At 45.1% G+C, this 25,957-nt stretch overlaps 1 protein-coding gene across 2 annotated transcripts in view; it reads right to left on the bottom strand.

The window, feature by feature from the left end:
* The window catches only part of MYO10 (myosin X), a 481,006-nt gene that overhangs the window by 59,889 nt on the left and 395,160 nt on the right, over nucleotides 1-25,957 (bottom strand). The window lies entirely within an intron of this gene.

The raw sequence follows: 25,957 nt of genomic DNA, 5'->3' as shown, positions 1-25,957 counted from the left end.
TTTTGGCGGTCCTTCATTGCCGTGAGGGGAACGGCCCAAGAATACTACAAATCCCGGCATTCCTGTACCGGCGCTTGCCGATGACGACACAACCCAGCGCCGGACACCCTTAAAAACGATCAGGCGCTCACGCAGCGCGGGACGCTCTAAACAAGCTGAACGCTCTAAACAAGCTGAACGCTGTGCCTAAAACCTACCTGCCGTGAGGGGAACGGCCTGCTGTGGGTCGCTGGGCTGCATTTTGGCGGTCCTTCATTGCCGTGAGGGGAACGGCCCAAGAATACTACAAATCCCGGCATTCCTGTACCGGCGCTTGCCGATGACGACACAACCCAGCGCCGGACACCCTTAAAAACGATCAGGCGCTCACGCAGCGCGGGACGCTCTAAACAAGCTGAACGCTCTAAACAAGCTGAACGCTGTGCCTAAAACCTACCTGCCGTGAGGGGAACGGCCTGCTGTGGGTCGCTGGGCTGCATTTTGGCGGTCCTTCATTGCCGTGAGGGGAACGGCCCAAGAATACTACAAATCCCGGCATTCCTGTACCGGCGCTTGCCGATGACGACACAACCCAGCGCCGGACACCCTTAAAAACGATCAGGCGCTCACGCAGCGCGGGACGCTCTAAACAAGCTGAACGCTCTAAACAAGCTGAACGCTGTGCCTAAAACCTACCTGCCGTGAGGGGAACGGCCTGCTGTGGGTCGCTGGGCTGCATTTTGGCGGTCCTTCATTGCCGTGAGGGGAACGGCCCAAGAATACTACAAATCCCGGCATTCCTGTACCGGCGCTTGCCGATGACGACACAACCCAGCGCCGGACACCCTTAAAAACGATCAGGCGCTCACGCAGCGCGGGACGCTCTAAACAAGCTGAACGCTCTAAACAAGCTGAACGCTGTGCCTAAAACCTACCTGCCGTGAGGGGAACGGCCTGCTGTGGGTCGCTGGGCTGCATTTTGGCGGTCCTTCATTGCCGTGAGGGGAACGGCCCAAGAATACTACAAATCCCGGCATTCCTGTACCGGCGCTTGCCGATGACGACACAACCCAGCGCCGGACACCCTTAAAAACGATCAGGCGCTCACGCAGCGCGGGACGCTCTAAACAAGCTGAACGCTCTAAACAAGCTGAACGCTGTGCCTAAAACCTACCTGCCGTGAGGGGAACGGCGTGCTGTGGGTCGCTGGGCTGCATTTTGGCGGTCCTTCATTGCCGTGAGGGGAACGGCCCAAGAATACTACAAATCCCGGCATTCCTGTACCGGCGCTTGCCGATGACGACACAACCCAGCGCCGGACACCCTTAAAAACGATCAGGCGCTCACGCAGCGCGGGACGCTCTAAACAAGCTGAACGCTCTAAACAAGCTGAACGCTGTGCCTAAAATCTACCTGCCGTGAGGGGAACGGCCTGCTGTGGGTCGCTGGGCTGCATTTTGGCGGTCCTTCATTGCCGTGAGGGGAACGGCCCAAGAATACTACAAATCCCGGCATTCCTGTACCGGCGCTTGCCGATGACGACACAACCCAGCGCCGGACACCCTTAAAAACGATCAGGCGCTCATGCAGCGCGGGACGCGCGCGGGCAGCGCCCGGGCGAAGCCCGGGCCAAGGGCGGGCCCGTCCATGCCCGTCTCTGACTGATCCTGACTGGACTGGGCAACATCTCTAACTTTGCTGTCCTGTGATACTAAATCCAAGGTAGAAGGGCGAACTTATCTTTGTCCGGTCTCGATAGTGATTGTTCCATCTCCTTGTTCAGCTTTATAGTCTCCCATTTTGTACTGTGAGTATTGTGTTCTAGTGGAGTAGTATCTTACTCTTATGCAATTGTTCCTTTTAGGCTAATGAGCACATTGGCCCTAGTATAGCACGCTTAGTTCAAATGGCGTCTAAAGGCAAACGTACATGCGGGGGTGGGTCTGTGACCGGGACACTTGACCATTTTATTACAAGAGCTGTATCATGTCTTGAGCACGAACTGGCTATTACTGAACGTCGCTTGTCTGTTGAGCTAGCGCAAGCTAGACGCTCTTCTCTGGGTATCTTGGCTGGGGCAAAATCTCCTTTGAAGCCAGCGGTCCAGAATGGGGGTGAATTAGTACTGCAGGAGAATGTTGGGACAAGTCCTTCCACATCGCACCACCGCAGTGCCGTTTGTGATACTCCCGAGGTCTCTGGTGGCTCTGCGATAATAACTCACAACCCCCCTATTACTAATAAATTAATTATATCCCACCCGCAGACTAGATCCAGCAAAAGTATTGTAAATCCCCCTAATGCCAAGAGGAAACGAGTAGGGGGGTCTCAGGGAGGGAGGAAGGCCAAGCACCCTAATGTTACGGAAAAATCTCCAATGGGGGTTATACAGGATGAAGTTCTCCCATCTCCTAGTGAGAATATTTCTTGTTATATAGACCAGCCCCAACTGAGTAATATGGTCCTCGAAATAGAAAAATTTTTCCGTTCTCTGATTCTTCCCGTGCTGGAAAGGATTAAGCAAGTTAGTGAGAAGGTAGATAGACTAGAGCAAACTGCTCTGGATAATTTCTGCTCACTGAAAAATGTTATTAAATTAGCTACCAAGGCACGGGACATTCCTGGAGGGGTGTCCTCTACCCTTCCTACTCCTCCGCACACATCCTCTAACAACGAAGCAATGCATGGGGTTTTACCCGAGGTCGCTCCTCCTAAGGCGAAGGTTATTGATAATTCTAATAGTACTAGTCAATGTACTGATAATTTGGGTGACAATCTTCTGAGAGTGCATGGTACTAATGTTGGAAAAAAGCCTATGAACCAAAAAGGGTCGTGGGAATCTGGGGCCAAAAACAGTATATCGCCTGGGGCTCATATCCATCTGCCCCCTGCCTGTACACCCTATGTTGCTGTTTTAACTGGAGTCCCAGTACTTCAGGAAGGAGTTCCGGAATCGTACCAGCAACTAAAGAACAAAGTTACGTTCTGGTTAAATAGGAACAGGCCACTTCCTAACCACCTAGATGGAAAAATCCTCTTCACTAGAAGGGTTAGCTGGGTAGGTCCAAGACCCAAAGATGTCCCAGGGGACACAATTTTAGTCAATTTTGCAGATAGACGTATAGTGCAATATATTTGTGATCCCCGACTGGCTCGCGACCAGTCAAAAATTAGGGTGCATGATCTAGGGTTTTTTTATAATCTTTACCCTGCAGGACTTAGCCCACATCCGGAAACTTGGGAAGCCAATGATTTGTGCTCCCCAGTAGTTCTTGCCTGACCGACATCTGGGCCGCAGTTATTTACTACACCTCCTAGTTCGAGTATACTGGTTGGAGGGCCTAAGTTTAATAATCATCCACGTTACTCCCCGGTTACCGGGGTGGACAAGACAATAGATGTAGATGCAGCAACCCCGGATTTGTCTACAAGACCAGAACGTGGACTCGAGCAGCGGTGTGTGAACCCTGCCCATGTCCAAGGCCAAGGAAGGGAGGGGGGGTCTATGATTTCTTGGAATATTGCAGGCCTAAAATCAAAAATGGACTCACCGGATTGGCTAGGCTACATAGGCAACTTTGATGTCTGCCTTTTCCAGGAAACCTGGACCTGTGAGCCTCAGTTTCTACAGGGATTTTTGAATTTCTATGTCCCCGCAATCCAGGGCATAAGGGGTCGTCCAAAGGGAGGACTGACAATGTGGGTCCGACAGGACACATTCCCAAAGGCTTTTGCAATACCTACTGGGTCCGAAGATATTCAATTAGTGAGGGTGTCACTTGGAACCCTTGGTGATTTGGACATCTACAACTTGTATTTGAGGGACCCTAATAGGACAGGCTCCCAGGTTCTGGCTCTCTTGGTCTCCATTATCGACCAGCACTCAGGTGGGAGGCGAATAGTGGTAGCCGGGGATTTTAATATCACCTTTGAACCGCTCCTAGATCCCGATTCTGGGTGGGGCAGTGAAGCTGTGGAAGATCAATTGTGGGGGGTACCTGCTCTTGACCTCAGTCCAATTCAAAGGTGGACTGAGATTATTGTTCAGTGCAATGCTCTTTGTTTTGAGCATGGTCTGAGGGCCCTGAATGGGAGGACGCTAGGTGATAAACAAGGGGCGAAGACCTTTGACAATGGCCGATATTCTAGTAGGATTGATTATGTCCTATGTAGTTTGCAATTATGGCAACCAGCTCTAGATATGGTGGTCGAGGTTAGAGTTGAGAGCGACCATAACCCCATCTGTGTTGCCCATAGATGGTGGTTTAGTAATCGTTTAATACCTGATGGAATGGTTACGTGCGTGCCTGAGGTAACTCTAACAAATGATATGCGTAGACTCAAGTGGGGGGAGCTCGAGCACAACACCTTGGCCATTGCCGATATAGATATCAAATTAGTTGATTCTATTGTCGAGCTTGAGGGTTTGCTATTCGAAGATCCAAGTAATAATAAAGTCACTGCATGCCATGAGAAGTTGTTTGCCGAAATAGGTTCCCATTTTACGAAGCCCTTGAGGAACAAGAAAAAGGCCCCAACTAAGAAAAATAGATGGTATGACGGTGCTTGTAGGGAATCCAGGTCTAACCTAGTGAAAGCCCTGTCTAGTGGTGCATTGGAGGGTATCCGTTCCGCCAGACTAGCATACAAAAAAACTGTAAGGATGGCCAAAAAAATCTGGGATGAGCAACACTGGCTGGATTTAAAAAGCGCATGCCATACCCGAGATTCCCGGCTATTTTGGAACATTCTTAAGTGGGGCCATGGTGGGCGCCCTGACAACCCCTCCAACCATGTTTCACAGGCAGATTGGGTACAATATTTTGAACCTCAATATGCTTGTAATATTTCATTTAATTTTGCATGGGTGCCAAATTATGTCTTCTATTCCCAGGGTCCCTTTTGTATTCAAGATGCCAGTAGGGCTTTGCGCTCAGTTACCAGTGGTCGTGCCCCCGGCCAGGACAAGGTTCCTTCGGACGTTTTTATTCACAATAAAGGTAACTGGAGCAAGTATATAACCCTATTGGCTAACGCCGTGGCTGAAGGCGCGCCTGTCCCAAAATCTTGGAGGGGGGCAGTTATTATACCTGTATTCAAGAAAGGGGACAGGACGCTCCCGGGAAACTATAGGCCAATTAGCCTCATCGATTCTATTCAGAAGGTGATAGGGAGGATGGTTTTGAACCGTATCCAAGAATGGATGGATGATAATAACATTCTGTCTCCCTTCCAAGCTGGTTTTCGGAAACTAACCAGCACGGTGGACCAAGTCTTTTACTTTGTCCAGCTCCTTTGGAAGGTGGTGACATTGGGGAAGGGCAGTCTTTATGTAGCTTTTGTAGACTTAAGGGCTGCCTTCGATCTTGTACCACGGCACCGGCTGTGGGCAGTCCTAGAAAGGCTAGGTCTCCCTATAGAAATTCTAACTATGGTGATGCGTCTGCATGAGTCTAACTATGCTAGGATTCAGTGGGGAGGGGCGGGAGAGGTTACATCTGAGTTCCCGGTTGAGCGTGGTGTGAGGCAAGGTTGTACTATGGCTCCCACGCTCTTCTCACTTTATATCAATGGGATAGTTGAACTCATGCTCTCTGCCAATACCGACGCTCCAAGGTTGGCTGGTGTTTCCATCCCCATACTATTGTTTGCAGACGATACGCTTATCGTATCTAGAACATCTAATGGTCTGCAAAAAGCCCTTCGCCTGTTTGATGAGTTTTGCCTTGATCATGGTTTAGAGGTTAATGTGGCAAAAACGAAGTTTATGGCCTTCAACCCTCATGGCAGCTTTCAAGGGAAAAGAGTGTTTATGAATGGGCAACCCTTAGAATTAGTGACCAATTTTACATATCTTGGGTTGCAAATCTCAAACAATAATAATTGGCGTAGACATCTGGAAATGGCCTCCTTAAGATTCAAGCAGATAACTGGTGCTTTGACCAGGGAATTTAATAGGTCATTAACGAAACCAATAAGCCCGGTTTTGCAAGTATTCGAAGCAAAGGCCCTAAACTCTGTCCTATATGGGGCGGAACTCTGGGGCTTTGAACAGCTAGCGATTTTAGTAAATGTGGAGCATAAATTCCTGCGCAAAATTACTGGTCTCCCTCAGAGCACTCCTTTGATCCCACTTAGGTATGATCTGGGCAGGAGGTCCATTAAGGATATTGCAAGACTCCGCCCGGTTCTATACTGGCGGAGGCTGTGGACTACTCCTGAACTTTCCCACTATGCCAAGGGCCTGAATGACATTATAAAATCTGATGTTTTTCATAAAATTGGGTGGCTGAAGAACCTACAAGCCTCTTTAAAGGATATGGGTATGGAAGGGTTGTGGATCGACCCAGCCTCTGCCCAGTTTCCATCCAAAAGTTCTCTCAAAATAGCATACTGGGAAAGAATAGATTCCCAGGTACTGAACAAAGCAACTGGGATGTCTGAGAAATTTTTGGAGTTCAAAGATTCCCCCTATTTGGAACTATATTGGGATGTGGTGACTAATGTGGGTGACAGGAAACTTTATTTCCAGTTTAGAGCTGGTTCCTTGCCCCTTAGATTTTTGACTGGAAGGTGGGCCACGAACTCGGAACTGCAATGTCCTGCATGTGGGGCTGCGATGGAATCATCTCCCCACTTTTTGTTTGTTTGCCCGGCATTTGTCATTCCAAGGCGCGTTTGGCTTAGACCAATGTGTAGACTGCTCGGGACAAGGAGCAGCACTGTAGCTTTACGCATTTTGCGCACTAGCTCTCTGACATTTGTTTCTGTTGCTTTGGCAAAATACCTGGGCTGGGCATGGGCATTGAGGAGAAAATTAATTAAGCGCTCCCTTGATGGTCCCTAATGAATTCAGTGTCCGGGTCTTCCCCACTTCTAAGTTGTACTAGGGACAATTCCATTCAAAAAAAAACTTTTTATTTTTTATATCTCAGTCTGTTGTAATGTTTAATGGTTTTTTAACAAGGCTCTCTTAATAAGCTATTTTAAGGTATTTATTGAAATGTATGTTTTTTATTGAAATGTATGTCTTCTATGTTTGTGTCTTTTATGGTTGTATTTTTAAATCGAATAAAGACTGATTGATTGATTGATTGAGTAATACAACTGGCTAGGTCATGGATGCCAGGTAGGGGCAATCAGCGGTAGCAGCTGGTACCTCTTGCTTGCTCTATGTTACCCCTGGCACTGTGCTTGCTCTCCCCTTGACTCAGTGATCATGAAGGCAACGGTAGGAACAGAAGGTCGATAGGGCTGTTACTGCCATGACCCCATTTTTTAGGTTTCTACACCTTGGCTTTCCCTGTCCCTTAAGAACAAAACAGAGACATTTAAGTGAGCATCACTTTGATGCCATCAGGGGTCACAGTGTTCATGAAACCACCTCTGAACGAATGTATATAAATTAATTATCATCCAAGGGCTAGACTGGTTTCAATAAACCAGGATCTTTTTCTTCCATTCAGAAAACAAAAAAAAGGGGCCAGTAGTAGAATTATCAAAAAAATATGTTTCATAATACCAGTGGCGGCTTCTCCACTAAGGCGGAGGAGTGTCGCCCACTGCCTTTTAACAGTGAAGTTAAGGAACAATAAAATGATAATTCACGTTATTATTTTTTCATTTCATCCTGAGGTCCGGCAGCTTTGCGGGGAGTGGCTGCTCGCACAACAGGAGCTGGGGCAGTGGTAAGCACACAGCATTACAGCCTGCGTGGAGAATAATGCCCAGGCTCCCAGTCAGCATCTGAGTGCCGAACCTCGACACCCAGACTAATCACAACGCTACATTGCGGTGTATCTGATTGGTTGACTGGGAGCCTGGGTGTGCTTCCTGTTCTGGCCGGGGGACTATAGAGGAGAGAAGTGGTGAGGAAGTGGCGGGAAGGTACGTTATTTTCTTTTTTTAACACCTACTTCCCCCCGTGTTCCCCTCTTCTGCCCCCCCCCGCTCAATCCATGCCAGCCGCCATTGCAACATACATTACTTCTCTACTATGAGAAACAGCCACAGTACCTTTTTAGAAATTTTGGGGTAACTGTTTAACTATTTGTCACTAGACAGTACATACCAGTGTAAGAAGCTGGCTCTTTATAGAGAGGACCAAAAAGAGAAACACTGTGTAAAGAGTCCAGGCAAACCCCAGTTGGTTTAGAGGCACAATTGACAACCCAAATACTGTCTTTTGTGGTATTGTGGGTTAGCGGTTAGGCTTATCAGAGGGCAGTGCTAAGCATTTATTGACACAAAGGCAATAAATGAGACAAAAAATCCCAGACCAATTTAGAAAAATGTCAGATTTTTATGTAAATTTTGATACCAAGAACTACAAAGCAAGTAAGTACTTTTTAGGTCTCGCTGAGCCAGCGAGCATGCGCCGCTAGCGAGACATTTAGTAAGGGTGTTTTCAAAGTGCTACCTGCCCTGGCATAGAACTACAGTGCACGAGGCGTGCACGCGCGAAAAGCAGCCATATGGCTTTACGTCACTCTCCTGCAGAGCCTCCTCCCCGTGCCCTTCCCTGCTACTATTTCACACCAGTTTTCTTATCCACACGGCAGCAGATAGAACAATTAGAGAAGGGGCCAAGAACTCCCGCTACTCCCCCCCCCCTCCCCAACAGATCGCGTCTCGCAGCCGCTCGCGCGGCCAATGCTTGCTATTAACATTTTGGGTAGTTTCCAATTTATGGAAACATCCCCTAGCTTATTTTTTCCCGTTTCATCCTAATTTAACTTTGCCATTTAAGAGTGTTTTCCTATTTTCCATTTAGCCTCCGACACTGTTTTGCCCCATCCCTCTTACCGTGGGTCTGGCCTTGCCGATGGTGTTGGCTGGACCAGGGGCAGGCTCTGGTCATTGTTCAGGTCTTTCAGAGTCGCCCCCCCTCAGACACCTCTAACTCTGTCACTGGGACTGACTCTGGTCGTTGTTCTGGGCTTTCAGATGCATCTCTTGAAGCCTCTACCCCCATCGCCCACAGGCTTTGTGGGTCCTGCATCGCCTTTCCTCGATGGGAGGGCAGCGCCTCTACACGGCAACATCCCACGCATGGATAGCCAGCGACTGCCATTTGCTCCTTATCATTGAAGGCACATTTTACCCGACGAGTCTCACAAGCATGAGACACCAGGAAAACAATATTCAAGGAAAGCACTGGGCAATGGCTCTGCTGAAACACCGCCATTTTGGATTGGGCTACGGCCCTATTACTAAGTGGGATACTGCTGATCGCCAAGAGACACTGTGATGTCACAGAGTCAGTTGCAGTGTCTCCGGGATCAGCTGCCTCTCCGGTACACCTCTCATTGCCTTGCAACTCCAACAGATTTCTAGTGCCTCATTTTTAGGTCTCGCCTGACCCAGCGCATGCGCTGGTCTGGTGAGACTTATTGAGAGGGCTCCAAAAAGTACTACCAGGCCAGCCTAGCGCTACAGTGCATGTGCGCGGGCGCCCTCTTTTACCGTGATTACTTTCACGGCCGCTTTGATGCTTAATGGCGATCACTTTCACTTTCGTGGCCGCAGGGCCGCTTGGCATAGCCAATAGGTCTCGCTTTTGGGACCTTATAAGTATTTAGTTATGCAACTGTTGCATGGCTAAACACTTATAAGGTCCCAAAGGCGAGACCTATTGGCTATGCCAATGCTTGTTATAGTTTGATTTGGCCCCCCTCGTCCTTTTTAATAAGGACATTGCTGTCCTTCCAGTAGTTAACAAGCATTGGCATAGCCAATAGGTCTCGCCTTTGGAACCTTATAAGTGTTTAGCCATGCAACAGTTGATGTTGTTGCTCCAAGGATATTGTGCTGAATAACTAAATACTTATAAGGTCCCAAAAGCGAGACCTATTGGCTATGCCAATGCTTGTTTAAGTATTGATTTTTCAAGGTAAGTAAAATGTTCAGTTAAATGCGCCTTTGCACACAATGCTTTGCTATGGTAGAAAAGGCATAGATAGCATACAGGTATTTAAGGTCCGTTTCCGGGGATCTTCTTCGGGACTTAGGGTAGTAGGGGGCCATGGTCAAAGTACTACCAGCAGTTTCTCATTACCTGCCTTGGAACGTCCGGTTGCAGAGGAGCTGATGCATTGGTAGGGGTGTTAAGGGGTGTGACAGGTAATAGCAAATGGACCTTTAGGATGTCTACACCCTCTATATGACCACTTCTTGTGGGAAGAGGGCTTAACCCTGATCCACAGAGCCTAATTCCAACAAAATCAAGATGATGGAATTCTAAAAGGTCTGCCTACATCACTTAGCCCACTTTAGGGGTGGTACAAGCCTGAGAGAGGGACATGCCTCTAACTAGCTAATTTTCCTACCTGTCCTGGAGCCAAATTTGCCCGGCCAGCGTGTGGCATTTCCCCTCTCTGGGGAAGCCTTCAGTCGTATATGAAAGGCGGCAGAGGACTTTAAAGCCTCCTTCCTTGATATGTTGATCACTTAGCCATCCTGCTTGGAAGAGGTAACAACACCTCCGGCCAGAGCAAGCATTGTTTCTGCCCTCAGAGAGCGTGGGCTCTCCCTTGCAGGGGTTAGAAACCTGTCTGTGGTGGCAGGCCGGTCTGCACCAGTAAGCCAGCACACTAGTAGTCCGTAGGTTTTCAGGGGGCTTCTCTATGGTGCCCTCTAGGTGCATGTATTAATTAATCCATCACTGGAATCAGTGTGCAACGTATTAATATGAGATGTTTGATACCCAATATGTCTACTTTCAGTGATGCCATCATGTAGCTGGGGAACTCATTAGCACCAGTGTCCAGCACGTGCACTCAAAATGGCTTCCCTCTTCAATTGACTTAGATATTACAGGGGCATATCTGCTAATGCAGATATACCTTCACATGTAGTATAGTGTAACCTACATAGGGCTGTAAGACATGCTGTAGGGGTGCCTTACCTATACTGCTTGCAGGCAAGGCACACAGGGGGTGTGCCTTATCGTGTCTTCACTTTCTGTGCACCATGGCATGCAGCCACTGTGTGTTGGTGCTGAGTGGTCCCTTATGGTGGCACAATTCATGCTGCAATCCTTAGGGGCCCTCTTTAGCTTCATGCCCTAGGTACCAGGATCACCATTTACTTGGGACTTACAGGGGGTGCTAATGATTTTGCCAATATGGGGAACAAATGTACAGTTTAGGGAAAGAGATTTGGGGACCTGGATAGCAGAAATCCAGTGCACTTTCTGTCAAAATTGCATCAGATACCAGGCAAAAAGTGGGGATGACCATATCAACAAGCATTGGCATAGCCAATAGGCCTCGCCTTTGGGACCTTATAAGTTTTGAGTTATGCAGCACAATATCCTTGGTGCAACAACATCAGGTGTTGCATGGCTAAACACTTATACGGTCCCAAAGGCGAGACCTATTGGCTATGCCAATGCTTGTTTCTCCCGAAGCTAATACCACTATGGACAAAGGAGCCAGCACGGTGCCAATCTTTAAATTACTCTATAAGCACATTATGCATTATGATTATATAATAAGAGTTTTTTTACGTTGAGAAAATAAAAGAAAACTAAATATTCTAATGGGTGTGGTGTTATTACTTCCTTGATAATGGTTAATATGAATACAGGAATCTCAAATTAAAAGCATTTCACAGACTTCCGGCACCAGTGTTAGAAATGCACAACGTTAAATCAAATACAACAAGCTGAACGGAATCTCACAGTGATGCTGTCCACATAAATAATTACAGTCCGCAGTACACCAAGGTGCCAAAAATCCCCATGAAATTGCAGCAGCTGCATAAAAAAAGACACATCAGAGACGCTCCCATCTAAACCCCAAGGCACACATCCAGCCAGCATAGCCAACATTTGGATTGTGACTAGCTACCTAAACAAAAACAAATTTATGTTTAATATCTTCACGCTGACTAATAACGCTTCTTAGATCGCCGAGAACTCATGCTATTCAGGGAACAGCCGACGTGATAGCTCCTTGGCAGGTCCTTCCGCCTGAGTGAGCAGCACCTGGTGAGCTGACCACCCGAGCGCTGCAACATCTATGCGAATAAAGGGCAGTCTCTGGGCCCAGAGCTTCATATATGGCTCAACCTATCTGGGAACTTGCGCACAAGGAAGACAATGCCAAGTGTAGACATTTGTAAACGACTACTCTGTTTAAACAAGCATACATCATCTTAAATGGCGCAGCAAGGAATAGCATAATGCAGCGAAATGGAATGCCACATTTTCTTACTACAGTTGATTCGTAATGTCAGAAATAGTCTGTAACGAGAAAACCAAAGCTAGGTGTTCGTGTATGCTTGTTTCAGGTATTCGAAGACCGTACAACATAGTTATGTACACAAATCCTTTCTTTAAAAGGGTAACTGGTGGACATGCGCCTCAAATACGGATTGTAAAGGAATCCCTACTATAAATGATATTAAAAAGAGAAAAAAACAAAGCGGAAATCTAAGTATTTTATTTACAAGCTAGCTATTCACCAGTACATTGACTAACGAACTGGGTGACTCTATTCCTACTTTTACGGGGAGGAATGCAAATAATGTGATTGATCATATTTGTGTATCATCCTATATAACCTCACTGTGTAAGCCACCGAAGGTCACTGATTATATGATAAGTGACCATAACTGTATTACTACCGTTATCTTTTTGTGGGAGTATAGAGTTCCCTCTTCTGAACGTTCTGTGGCTAATATTGAAGCACATAGACCCAATGGCGTAAGAATTAGATGGAAAGGAGAAAAAGCTGATGGTGCTATCGAATCTATAGTCAAGGACTGTCAAGGAAATATTACTGCTATCCTTGAGTGCGATCGTGAGGCCACTGACATTGTAAAGGATTTTCTATCCATTAATAAAGTTATTGAATCCAAATTTACGAAATCTACCCCAGGGAAATTAGTCCCCAGGAAGGGTTGGTTTGACCATGGTTGCATCGCCAAATTGGCAGAGCTCAAGCTGGGCCTGGCCGTTATGGCCAAGAGATATGATTGCGGTTAAAAAACTTAGGCAGAACTATAAGTCTGAGGTCAAGCGACGCAAGAAGGAGTTGCAGAAAGAGTACTGGGACAAATTGACCCAGGTCGCGGAGACGCATAATTGTGCTCTTTTTTGGGCTACTGTCAACAGCCCTTTCCTTAAAGACGATATGATCCCTGAACTTACTTCAAATGTTAATAAGGCCACATGGGTTACCCATTTTTCTACCATCTTTAATTCTAATATATTGTCTGAAGATAGTAGTGGTCCATGGCCCTTTATCCCGTTGAATGTTACTACTGCGGAGTATTAATGCCAGCAAAGGGGTAAAGGCACAGGGCCCAGATGGGGTCCCTATTGATGTCTATAAAGCTGTGCCTGATTTATGGGACCACTGTTAGCCAATGTATTTAATGCTGCTATAGGCGCTGGGGTCCCACCTACATGGGAGGAATCAATTATAATACCAATCTATAAAAAAAAGGTGATAGAGGGGATGTCAAGAACTACCGCCCTATCTCCCTATTAGATTCCTCGGTTAAGATAATGAGTAGGGTTCTATTGTTAAGGTTGGAACAATGGGCTGAAGATAAAGGCATTCTGGCTAGCACTCAATATGGCTTTAGGAAGGGGCGTGGAACTGTGTTTAAATTTAAATCTCCTTATAGGAAAGTACACGCAGGCCAAAAAGGGCTCCCTTTACCTCTGCTTTGCGGACTTGAGCAGTGCCTTCGATATGGTAGACCGCTCGATTCTCTGGACCAAATTGCTAGAAATGGGCGCACCAGAAGGTATAGTCGTTTTTCTTGCCCAATTATATTCTAATCTCCGCACTTGTATTCGATATGGTCCCTCAGGGGAGTGCACGACTAAGTTTAGGATTCGCCGGGGAATTAGACAAGGATGTGTTCTGGCCCCACTCCTTTTTACGCTTTTTATTAATGAAGTAGATGCTGTTTTAAAAGGAAGTGAGTACTGATGTTCCTAAGATTGATGGCCATGACGTACCGGTACTGTTATATGCTGACGATGCCGTGTTATTGGCAAGGACTCCATTAGGGCTCCAACGTTTGATGGATAGTTTTTCTGTCTTTATTGGAAATAGAAAACTACTCATCAATAAAACTAAAACTTCGCTAAGGATAGCAGATGGACCCAAGAAACCACTAATGTACGGATAAAGATGGTGAAAAGTGCCCATGGTGTTTTTAAGTTTGCTGCAAAATTAGGGGAAAGGTGTATTTGGGACATGCTACAAATCTATAAAGCTCGTAGCTGGTCTACTGTCCTCTATGGTGCAGGGGTTTGGGGATATTCTCCTAATAGCATTTTACAATTAGAGGAAAATCTTTTCCTCAAAAGGTTATTGTGTCTGCCCAAATCCGCCCCAAATGAATTAATCCATAGAGAGTTAGGGATTTAGCATTTAACCGATTTAATTTCCCTAAAGCCGTTGATGTTGTGGCGATCTGTTTGGCTGAAGGACGAGACCTCTTTTAACAGGGCAGTAGTTACTGATTGTCTTTCACTTGATAACTTTCTCGATATTCCTTGGTTAAAATATGTTGTCTCTAGTTTTAGAGATATCTACGGATCGGATGATATTAAGGATTGTTATGCTGCCTCAGTTTTGTCTAAAGCTGAGATGAAGAACATTTTTATGACTTATTGGGGGGAGAGACGGAAGGTGAGGGCTGGTCTTTTAGCTACTAGCACATTTTATAATAAACACGTGGAGGGGGATGGGTTTCAAAAATATCTTAGTAATGTTACTAGAGCTTCCCACCGGTTTGTGTTGACCAGACTAAGACTTGGTATGGTACATAACCTGGTAGCCTTCCCCTCTCTTAATTCACATCCGATTGGACCCTGTCCCTGTGATGGTACTTCTGCACAAAGCACTTTGCATCTACTTTTAATATGTACATTGTATTACCACTTGCGAACTCATTTTTTAAAACCAATTTTTGTGAAATATGGTGTACGTACCGTGCACGATTCTATGAAATTGCTTTTTTACTGCTACCTACCTTTTTAAATGTATTCAAACAAGGAAAAGTTTAATGTTTTAATCATTTATAAGGCTCATTCGTATCACTGTATTCTGTAGGATGCTTTTGGTGTTGTTAATTGTATATGCTTTTATGGTCATTGTTGCAATGTACCGAATAAAGCTTTATGAATTGAATTGAATTGAATTCACTATTTAGATCTCGTCCAGGAAGGACATTCTAATAAAAAAGGTATGCAGAAATAAGCCACCTCTGTTCATTTCTTGCTAGGCGGGGACGGTTTTCTGACACTTTCATTCACTTCGTACTTCTTAAACTGTGTGTGGACTAGAATTCTCGGACTTCCTGTGGCTGGCAATTAATTTTACAATAACAGAAAAGCAATTCACAAAATGTACACTGGAAGTCAGTGGTAGCTCTAAGAAAATCTTGGTAACACACGCAGAGAGACAATATAAATATGCATTCCTTTACTGCGGAAGGTTATAGGACTTTTGGAAGCAATGTGGGTACCCGTAATCATTTCGGTGGGGGAGGGGCAGAGCGAGGAGCTTGGGAGAGCAAGGCTTAATGAGCCATGAAAGCTACATGGCGGCTGCGCGTGCACGCGCTCGTGTTCTCAAGCATTAGGCCAGGAAAAGATTGTGGTAGCACTTTGAAAAGCCACTAACTAAATGTCTCGCAGACATTAACTAAATATTTTCACGCTGACTCATAACGCGTCTTAGATCGCCGAGAACTCATGCTATTCAGGGAACAGCCGACGTGAAAGCTCCTTGGCAGGTACTTCTGCCTGAGTGAGCAGCACTCAGTAATCAATGTTTTCATTTCAGTGGGGAAGGGGCAGAGCGAGGTGCTTGGGAGAGCAAGGCTTAATGAGCCATGAAAGCCACATGGCAGCTGTGCGCGTGCACGAGCTCATGAACGCAAGCGTGAGGCCAGGAAAAGATTGTGGTAGCACCTTGAAAAGACACTAACTAAATGTCTCGCAGAGCAGCGCATGCGCTGGCACAGCGAGGCTTAAAAAGGGGTATGTGTTAATCTCTTTAAAACAATTGGACAATCATGTTTATGTGCAATTTTCCTTATCACCAAATATTAAGCCCAAGTTCATCTTTTTGTTAACTTAACTCATTGTACAGTTCAACTTTTTTCTGCCATAGTTAAACTCAATATAACCATTTCTTACTAAAGCATACAAATGGATACACAGCTTAAATTGCTCTCAAGATGTTACCCAACCTTACTCCAAATGGTACCTTTTCAAAGAAAATTACAAATATACCTTCACAGTTTTCACAATGAAGTGTAATCTTTCTTTCTCTCTATCTCCCTCTTTCTTCTCACCTTATACACTAGATGTGAAATGTTTCGTTTACAAAAGTCATGAAATTCGGATGCTAAGAATTAACAGAATCTTAAAACATATTCAGAAATATTTTGCTGGTGACGTTTTAAATCGTCTGATACACCAATGAGCATTTCACATATTTTCACCATGCTAAAAGAAGCGTTCAATGGTACAAGCAAGAGTGGAGAGGGTCTGCTGCGGGTCTTCACTCTGGAATACGACTCAGCTGATAAGTTCATCCACCACCTCCATATACACACACTTGAGACAGTACTGCATTGCCCACAAGTCTCCTCCCTCACCTTTTCCTCACAAGCAAGCCAATCAGGCCCATTTTTCGCCAAAGATGGCCTGTATGATATTGTCAAGTTCCCCTGGCTTAACAGTTGCTGATCAATCACTTTAAATACATCCACAGATTGGAAAACACAAACAACTCCATGCCACTGTCAACTCAACCATAAACAGACATGATCCACTGACCATACCCACTCAGACTACACAATAACAATTTATGGTCGAGTGACCTACTGCAAGCATATATAGGAGAAAGCAAATCACCCTACGGCACTGTTAGCACTTCACTTACAACATTGGGGCCTCCGATCGAGCGTTAAACAACATGGAGGCCATTTGAATGTGCCAGCAAATACACATGCAAATAGGAAAGTCCTTCTTATTTGCAACACAAATAAAGGCAAAACGACATCACAGAATGCAAGAAAGGCCTTCTGAAGTTGAACCCTTACCACTCACAGGCTTTGAATTATTGTTTCAGCAACACTTGTGCTGGTAAATTAAAAACAAGTGACAAAAACACTGGGGGCAGAACTCTTGAGCAAAGAAAACCCTGTTACCAATTGTTCACAACTCCCTGCCCACCAGATAAGCAGCAGACAGGTTCTTTATAAGACTTCTAAATGTGCAGCTATGCACAATTTAAATTGTTCATGTTTATTGTAACGCAGCAGTATAGTCATGCATAGTCTCCAGAATGTTTAAACATGTGCAGTTTGGGGGCCGGATGTACTAATATTGGAAACAGCGATTTCCAAATTGCAATTTTCTTACAATCGCAATTAGGAAATCACTATGCCAAATGTATGAAACTTTTATTTTTACATTACTGATTCCTACTGGGTCGCAAATTAATCTACCTCATAATTATTATTTAAGTAGGTCACAGTTTGCTACCTATTAAGAATGATAGCCATCACAGAGATGGTAGCCTGCTGGGATCTGCAGACCACCATGTCTGAGTTTGCTTTTAAATAAAACAGTCATTGTTTAATGCCGCCTGTTTTACTTTAAGGAAAATGAGATGTGTTTCAAAAAGAAAAAAATAAAGGTTTAACTGTATTTTTAGTAGGCAATGGTCATGGGGCCACTGCCTACTCTTAAAATTATTTTTGCAAATGAGTTACCACCAATTTTGATAGGTGATAAAGGAAAATGCTACTTACCAGTATGCATCTGTTCTTGGCATGTAGAGTTGCAGAGATTCACACTCTGTGCATAGATTGCCATCTGATGTTGGGCTCGGATGCTTGCACCTTGTTGTTGTCCTGGAAGAAGTCTTTTGTAGTCACGAGATAGGTGACTCCTCCCTTGGACGATAGTGCGGATGGGATTCGACTCAATCCTCAGATTGTTTTTCGCCATGATGGGAAATGATTGAGTGTGTAGAAACAGAAAAGATGTCCATCTGAATGTATCCAAGTAAGATAACACTGGAAAAGATACAGGTTCAGGAGAGGTAGGTGGGCGTGTGAATCTCTGAAGCTCTACATGCCAAGAACAGTTGCATACTGGTAAATAGCATTTTCCGTTCGAGGCATATGTGCTGCAGAATTCACACTCTGTGCATAGACTGTAGAGCAGTGTCTCCCCTAGCGGTGGCACCTGTATCCGTTGCAGTGGTTTGAAAAAGTGTCTTAAGAACAGCGTGGCCTACAGAAGCTTTTTGCTTTGCCTGCACATCTACACAATAGTGTTTTGTGAAGGTGTGTGTGTGGTAGACCATGTCGCTGCCTTACAAATGTCTTCTAGGGGAATGTTCCCTAAGAATGCCATGGAAGCCCCTAGTTTTCGTGTTTAATGCGCTCTAGGGGGAATTGTTAATTTGCATTTTGCTTTCTGGTAGCATGTCTGAATGCATTTAACTATCCACCTGGCAATTCCAGCTTTGGAGATAGGGTTGCCTTTATGAGGTTGAGCGAAAGCTACAAACAGTTGTTTTGTCTTTCTAAAGGCTTTAGTCCTGTCTATGTAGTAAGGTAAAGCTCTTTTAACGTCGAGCGCATGAAGAGCTCTTTCCGCTATTGAATCAGGGTTTTGGAAAAACACTGGTAACTCTACTGATTGATTAAGATGAAAAACAGAGATTACTTTGGGAAGGAATTTTTGGGGTTTGTCCTCAGAACCACTTTGTTACGATGTATTTGTAAGAATGGTTCTTGTATGGTTAAAGCCTGGCTCTCACTTACTCTTCTGAGAGAGGTGATTGCGGCTTTTCCTGTAAGGAATTGTAATTCGCATTTGTGTAAAGGTTCAAATGGGGGACCCATGAGTCTAGTAAGAACAATGTTTAGGTTCCACACTGGAGAGGGTGGCAGTCTGGGTGGCATTATCATTTTAAGGCCTGCCATAAAAGCTTTGATAGCGGGTACTCTATACAATGACAAATGTTGTCTGTTTTCCAGATGTAATCTTATAGATGAATATGCCAGATTGCATCTTTGTAGATGTAGCAAATTGCAAATAATGTTTTGAATTGAAGCATCTAATGGGTAAATGTTGTTATTGCAGTAAATGACTTATCTTTTCCATTTAGCTGCATAGCAAGCTCTAGTAGTAGGGCGTCTGACTTCTTTAATAATGTTCATACAGTGGGGTGGGAGGTTGAGGTAACCGAACTCTAGGATTTCAGGAGCCAAATCGCTAGATTCGGTTGTGCTGGATCTGGGTGCCTTATCTATCCATGGTTCTGCGTGAGCAGCTTTGGGGAGAGCCATAATTAGGTCTCTCCTAGGCAGCGTGCATGCGCTGCTCTAGGAGGACCTTTAGCCATCGGTCTGCTCATTTTCCTCACACTCATGCTTGTGCGGGCATCCGCCTTGCGGGAGCGAGCAGCGGCGCACGTGGTAATTGACAACATATGTCTCTCGCGCTGCCGCTGCTCGCTCCCGCAAGGCGGATGGCAGCACAAGCACGAGTGCTTGTGCCTCACGCTTGTTTTTTGAATGAACTTTCACGCGCACGCTGTTTCTCGCCGGCTCAGGCGTTTGGAAACAGCGGCGCGCGCAGGGGCCATTTGTTTTTTTACTTGTTTAAGTCGTTTTCGGAAGGCATGAGTGGTGACTCATCTTGTTATCTAGACTAGACCTTCAGAGCACATTGTTTCCTCATAGTAGTGGTACGCTTGTGTTTTAATGGTTTTTTTTTTACCGAAGTCGACTGTATATGTAAACCATCTTGCCATACCCCCTGAGCTTCTCGATACCGAATTAAAACGAATGCACGTTTTCCAGAAATAACCGGACTCTAGATGTGGTTTACTGATCTTTTAATTTTGAGAGCTAAAAGACCTAATGTTTTCACATAATATTCCCTTTACCCCCGTGGTGTTTGGTTTTACTTTAACAAGCAATTTCCAGAAACAGCGCATTTTCTGAAGACCATTTCCTAGCCCCCTCCACCTTTCATGCATTGCGTAGCTTCCTGTGCTTTGTGAGGTGGCACTTGTTTTTACGGGCGCTGCTACCCGACCCTTTTCGCTGCCTATCCTATTGTTTTCCTATTAACTAGGTGAAGTGGTGGATGTCCCCGTAGATGCGTGTAAATGCTTCACTTGCAGATCTGTGTGTTAAAGGAGCCATTTGCCTCTTAGTTGGGGGGAATAGTGCTTAAGACTGAGACCTTGTATGTTGTGGTTTTGACAGTTTGAATTCGGTTCTCCTATTGCTTTAACAACTATTATGGCCTGCATATCGCCACTGCGTTACTAAACTGCAGATTTTTCTTTATGTTTTGGTTTGACACTGGAGTTTTATCGCCGCCACTTTATTAAAGTAATGTGCATGATCTATGTTTACCATTTTTGGGGATGTGGTCTTACTGGATTCTAAATTGGTGGTTTGCCCCCGAGTTTGAGTTTGACTCCGTCGCTCTTTTATTTCTTTGCATCACCAAGAACCTATTTTAACTCCACGTTTTGCAAGGATTATTGGAAGCTTTTAAAACAATGAATGGCTTAGCGAGATAGCATTTCAAGACACTGCATGATTCTGCCCTCCCACCAGTTGGAAAACGGCCCACCTGATTAGCTTGAGTAAATACCTTTTTGAAATCTGTCAAAGGTTAACGACGACCGTTAAACCAATCCATTAGAGATTTTGTTAGACTTAATTCAAATATGTGGTTTGTTCTTCCAGCACATTTTTGTCAAACGTTTTGGACCGTTATTTTTTCGTTGTTTTCTACTATTTGAAAGAGATTGAATGTATTTGAGCTAAATTTGATTAAGAGTGCATGAATCACTGGAAGATGTCTGAAGTTCATGGGTTAATTGATTTTTTTGTTAGAAAGTTACCATTTTGCAATCTTATCATTTTATGCAGCCATCATGAAGTTCAGTCCCTTTGTAACCTCTGACCGCAAGAACCGCAAGAGACACTTCAATGCGCCCTCCCATCATTTGAAAATAACTCAGTTGAATTGACCTTAAACTGATTTTTGATCCTCTGTATTAAGTATATTCAGTCCTTGTATAGTTCTACCACAATGTTTGTTTTTCCTCCTCTTTTATCAAAATATTACTAATCTATTTTGGTCCATGTGTAAATTCTTTCGGATGTATTGGATGCATCTTTATGTACTCTGGCAAATACAGCATGTACTTCTAGACCTTCGGGTTTTATATAGGTTTATGTACAGACTTGTGTAAGTTTTACTGGGATTTTTATCATTCATATTTTAGGCTTATGATTTTCCCACCTAATTACTATATCATAAAGGTCCATTTGTGCCCAGTTGCTAGACCCAATTCTGATATGAGTATCCTAAACAGAACAAACTTGAAAGGTTTTGCTAGATAATAGCATGCAACTGACACCATATGATACTGATAAATGATTTCACAATATACTGGCCAGCTAAAAGTATTGATTTGAAGCAAAAGTTATGACCTGACAACTGTTTGAATTTTTCATTGCCATTTGTTGTAGTTTGTTGTATTCCTCTGACCACATTTATACTTGTAGTTAAAGTAATGATGACACTTGTTTTTAAGGAATTTGATGATGCTACAATCAATGCTGTTTTTGTTTTGTTTTTCCTGGTAGACACATTATGCAGCAGGGTTGACTAACTCATGTGCCAAGGAAAAGCACATTACACACTTCATTCTGTGTTGTTATAAAACTCTTTTGCCCCATTAATGCATATTGATACTTGCACTAAGGGTTAAGATGCTATATAAAACAAGCATTTGCAAAACGCGGGTCTGAGCTATTAGTATTGCAATGACATTGCTTTTTATTTACGTTTTGGTTTTTAAAACATAAATAAAAGCCATTGTCATTTACAATGCCAATAGGTCAAACTCGTGTAAATGCGAGACCTATTGCATTGTAAATGCTTGTTTTTGATGTGGAACTACTGAGAGTTCGAGTAGTGTTGAGAACCATGGTTGCTGTGCCCATGTGGGAGCAACCAGGAGCATCTTGAGAGACTGTTGTTTGAGCTTGTGTACTACTAGCGGAATGAGCAGGAGTGGTCGAAAAGCGTACGCAAATCTGCCTGACCAGTTCATCCATATCGTATTGCCCTTGGACAACGGGTGTGGGAACCTGGCAGCGAAGGTTGGGCATCTTGCGTTTGCGTGTGTGGCAAACAGATCTATTTCTGGTTGTCTCCACATTTGGAAAAAGGGTTGAAGAACTTCCGGATGAAGTTCCCATTCATGTATCTGTTGAGTTTGACAACTGAACAGATCCGCAATCTGATTGTTCAATCCTGGCAGATGTTCCGCCAGAAGATATATGTTTTGTGGAATGGCCCATCTTGATATGCTTTGTGCTAGGTGAGACAACTGCAGAGTGTGTTCCTCCTTGTTTTTGTATGTAATAAATGGCTGTCATATTGTTTGTGCGGACTAGGACAGTCTTGTTGAGGAGATGTGTTTGGAATGACTTTAACGCTAGAAATATTGCTAGTAATTCTAGTTGATTGATGGAGAGCGCTTTTTGTTGGGTGGTCCACCTGCCCTGAATTGTGTGGTTTAGGAGATGGGTTCCCAAGCCAGTGAGTGATGCGACTGCTGTTAGCACTATCTGTGGAACTGGCTCTAGGAACGGCCGCCCTCTGGAAAGATTTTGTGTGTTCCACCACTGCAGAGAGCGATAGGTGCGGCTGTCCACCAACACCAGATCTGTAAGTTGACCTTGAGCCTGGTTCCACTGACGTGCTAAGCATTCTTGTAAAGGACGCATCTGAAGTCTTGCGTGAGGTACAATGAAAATGCAAGAGGCCATCATCCCTATGAGCTGCATAAACACTTGTGCTGGAAGAGAGTGTTGGGGTTGAAACTTGGTGATGAGAGTTTGCATACTGGTTATTCTGGCTGGATTGGGGTAAGCTAGGGCTTTGGCGGTGTCTATTGTGGCTCCTAGATACTGATGTAGATAGGAGGGCTGAAGGTGTGATTTGGTATAGTTTACTGTAAATCCCATGTTGTGTAGCAGTTGAATGGTTTGATAAGTGTGGCGAACACACTGGTTGTGTGACTCGGCTTTTATCAGCCAGTCGTCCAGGTATGGAAATACATGGATTTGCTGCCTTCGCAAGTGCGCTGCTACTACCGCAAGGCACTTTGTGAAACCCTGGGTGCTGTGGTCACTACGAATGGGAGAACTTTGAATTGATAGTGTTGGCCGTCCACTGTGAACCTTACATATTGCCTGTGAGCAGGGTGTATGGGAATATGGAAGTAGGCGTCCTTGAGATCTAGTGTGGCAAGGAAGTCGCCTTGTTGAAGCAGTGGAAGGACTTGTTGAAGAGTGAACATGTGAAAATGACTGACTGTAGGTAGAGATTGAGAGGTCTGAGGTCCAGTATTGGCTGTAGAGTACCGTCCTTTTTGGGAATTAGGAAATACAGGGAGTATACTCCTGTCCATTGATGCTGTATGGGGACTGGTTCTATGGCATGCTTTTGAAGCAGAGAGAGAACTTTCTGTTTGAAGAGTGTCAGATGTTTTGTGGACATCGGACGCTGCTTGGGTGGTATGTTGGGGGATTTGCAGTAAGTTCCAGGCAGTAACCATACTGGATAATTTGTCTTACCCACTTGTTTGTAGTGTTGGAATTCCAGACAGGTAGGAACTGTGAGAGTCTCCCTCAGACCGGTGTGGAATGGTCTGGAGGGAGTGGAGGGAAGTCACTGTTTATTAGCGGGAGAGGCGCAAGTGTTGTTGTTACCTCGGCCTCTACCCTTGTTGTTATTTCCTCTGTACCCACCTCTAAAATAGCCCTAATTGGGAGAGGTTTGTGTGGTGTTTTTATAGGAGGAAGCAACAGTGTCTGTACTGATGTTTTTGGATGCTCCTCTATAGAAGGAGCGTCGAAAGGAACCTCGTGTGGATGGAGACTGTAACGCTCCCATGGATTTAGCAGTTTCTGTGTCCTTTCATTTTTTCTAAAGCTGCATCTACAGCTGGACCAAAAAGTTGTTCTTGATTGATTGTCAGATTGAGGATAGTTGTTTGTACCTCCTGTTTGAAACCAGAAATGTGCAGCCAGGCATGTCTTCTTAGTAACACACTAGTGTTGACGGATATCGATGCGGTATCTGCTGCATCGAGGGCACATTTAATTGGTGCATTTGTTATTAATTTGCCTTTTTGAATCAAAGCATTGGCTTTGGTTTTGTATTGATCGGGCGAATGCTGCATTAGGGATTCAAGCTCGTCGTAATGAGCCCTATCGTACCTGGCAAGTAATGCCTGCGCATTGGCTATCCTGCAGTGATTAGCTGTCTGGGCAGCAACTCGCTTGCCCGAAGCATCTAATAATTTAGACTCCTTGTCTGGAGGTGGAGCATCACCAGTGGTCTGAGAGTTGGCGGACTTTCTAGCGTTGGTCACTACTAGAGAATCTAAGGGAAGTTGACCTTTGATGTAGGTGGGATCTTTTGGGGCAGGTTTATATTTTTTATCAATTTTAGGATTCAGAATTTTAGCCCTTACATGGTCTCTGAATATCTCTGGGGCATGCTTAATGACACATTTTAACATGGGTAAAGATTGTACTGTCTTTTATGACTTTGCAAACGTGTCTGGTAGGAAGTCTTCCTCTGTGGGGTCCGAATGCATTTGAACACCATGGTACTGGGCAGCCCTATCAATGAGCTGACTAAAGCCAATATTGTCATCTGGGGGAGATGGCTTAGTGGGGTATGCATCGGGATCAGGAAGGTCTGGAGGACCTACTGGGTCATCATAGTCATCCCATGGGTCCTGTGGCATGTCGGTGTCGTCGTCAGGGTCAGTGAAAGGGTCATTATTCCCTCCCCCACTCCCTAAATCATCATCATCCTGTGGTGGTGGTGAGTATGAAGGAAGTATGGGAGACTTTGGGGGAGAGAAAGGCTTAGTAGGAAGAACAGGAGAAGAGGGTCTTAAAGGTGAAGTGGCACAGTCTATTTTCTTTACAGGCACATCAGGGATGTGTGGGTTGTCCAATTTCCTCTTCTTGTGTGGAAAGTTGACAATATGGCCTGTCTTGGGGTCCACTTGGAGAGTTTTCTGTTTCAGATCGATGGGGTCCGGCCGAAAAAGTTCTTCCTCGTCGGTAACAGCTTTCGTGCCGATTTTTTCGGTCCCGAGCGAGGTTTAGATTTCTGCTCTGGAGCCTTTGAAGGAGTTTTTGGATCCTTCGGCTTTGGTGTCGAGTCGGAAATCTTATTCAGTTCCGAATGTTTTGGTTTCGGATCCGAGGCCTTTTGTTCCTTCGGTGCGAGGCATTCGGTGCCAATGGCTTTTTGGGAATTGCGGGAGAAGGATGAGCTCCTGCGGTGCCAACGGTGTCTAGGGGGCACTGATATGCGGCTTGCTCGGTCCCGGGCTGTCAGAAGGCTTTTCTTTTGTCTTCGGAGCCGAGCCCGAGGACAGGGCTTCTGAAGCTTTGTTTCGGTCGCGAATGGGGCCTGCAGGCGAAGTCGCGACTGGTGCCTTCTTTTAATCTGGTAGGGTCGGGGCAGGGGCACTTGTACTCACTCGTTGACCTGGAGTGATGTGGTCATCGGAGTCGGAGATGTCCAGATCCTCCGAATCCTCTGCCTCTGGAACATCGGGCCTTCATTGAAGATGTCTTCTGGCACTGGTGCAGCTTGTTGTGCCATAACGTGTCGTCGGGCCCGGCGATCACGGATAGTCTTCTTGGAACGGAAGGAGGCCCAGGCTTGGCAGTTTTTCTCCTCGGGCGAGAGACAGAGGTTGCAGACCTTGTGTTGATCGTTGTGTGGAAATTTAGCTCCACACTGGGGGCATTTTTTGAATGGAGTCCTTTCCATTAGCCGTAGGCCCGAATGGCGCGATAGGCCCAGCGGCCCGTGTCGATGACCGGAATCGAGTATTTAAGTAGCGCG

The sequence above is a fragment of the Triturus cristatus genome, chromosome 5_1 (genome assembly GCF_964204655.1).
Source record: "Triturus cristatus chromosome 5_1, aTriCri1.1, whole genome shotgun sequence".
In the NCBI taxonomy this organism is placed as follows: domain Eukaryota; kingdom Metazoa; phylum Chordata; class Amphibia; order Caudata; family Salamandridae; genus Triturus; species Triturus cristatus.
This window is presented reverse-complemented; position numbering and strand designations above follow the sequence as displayed.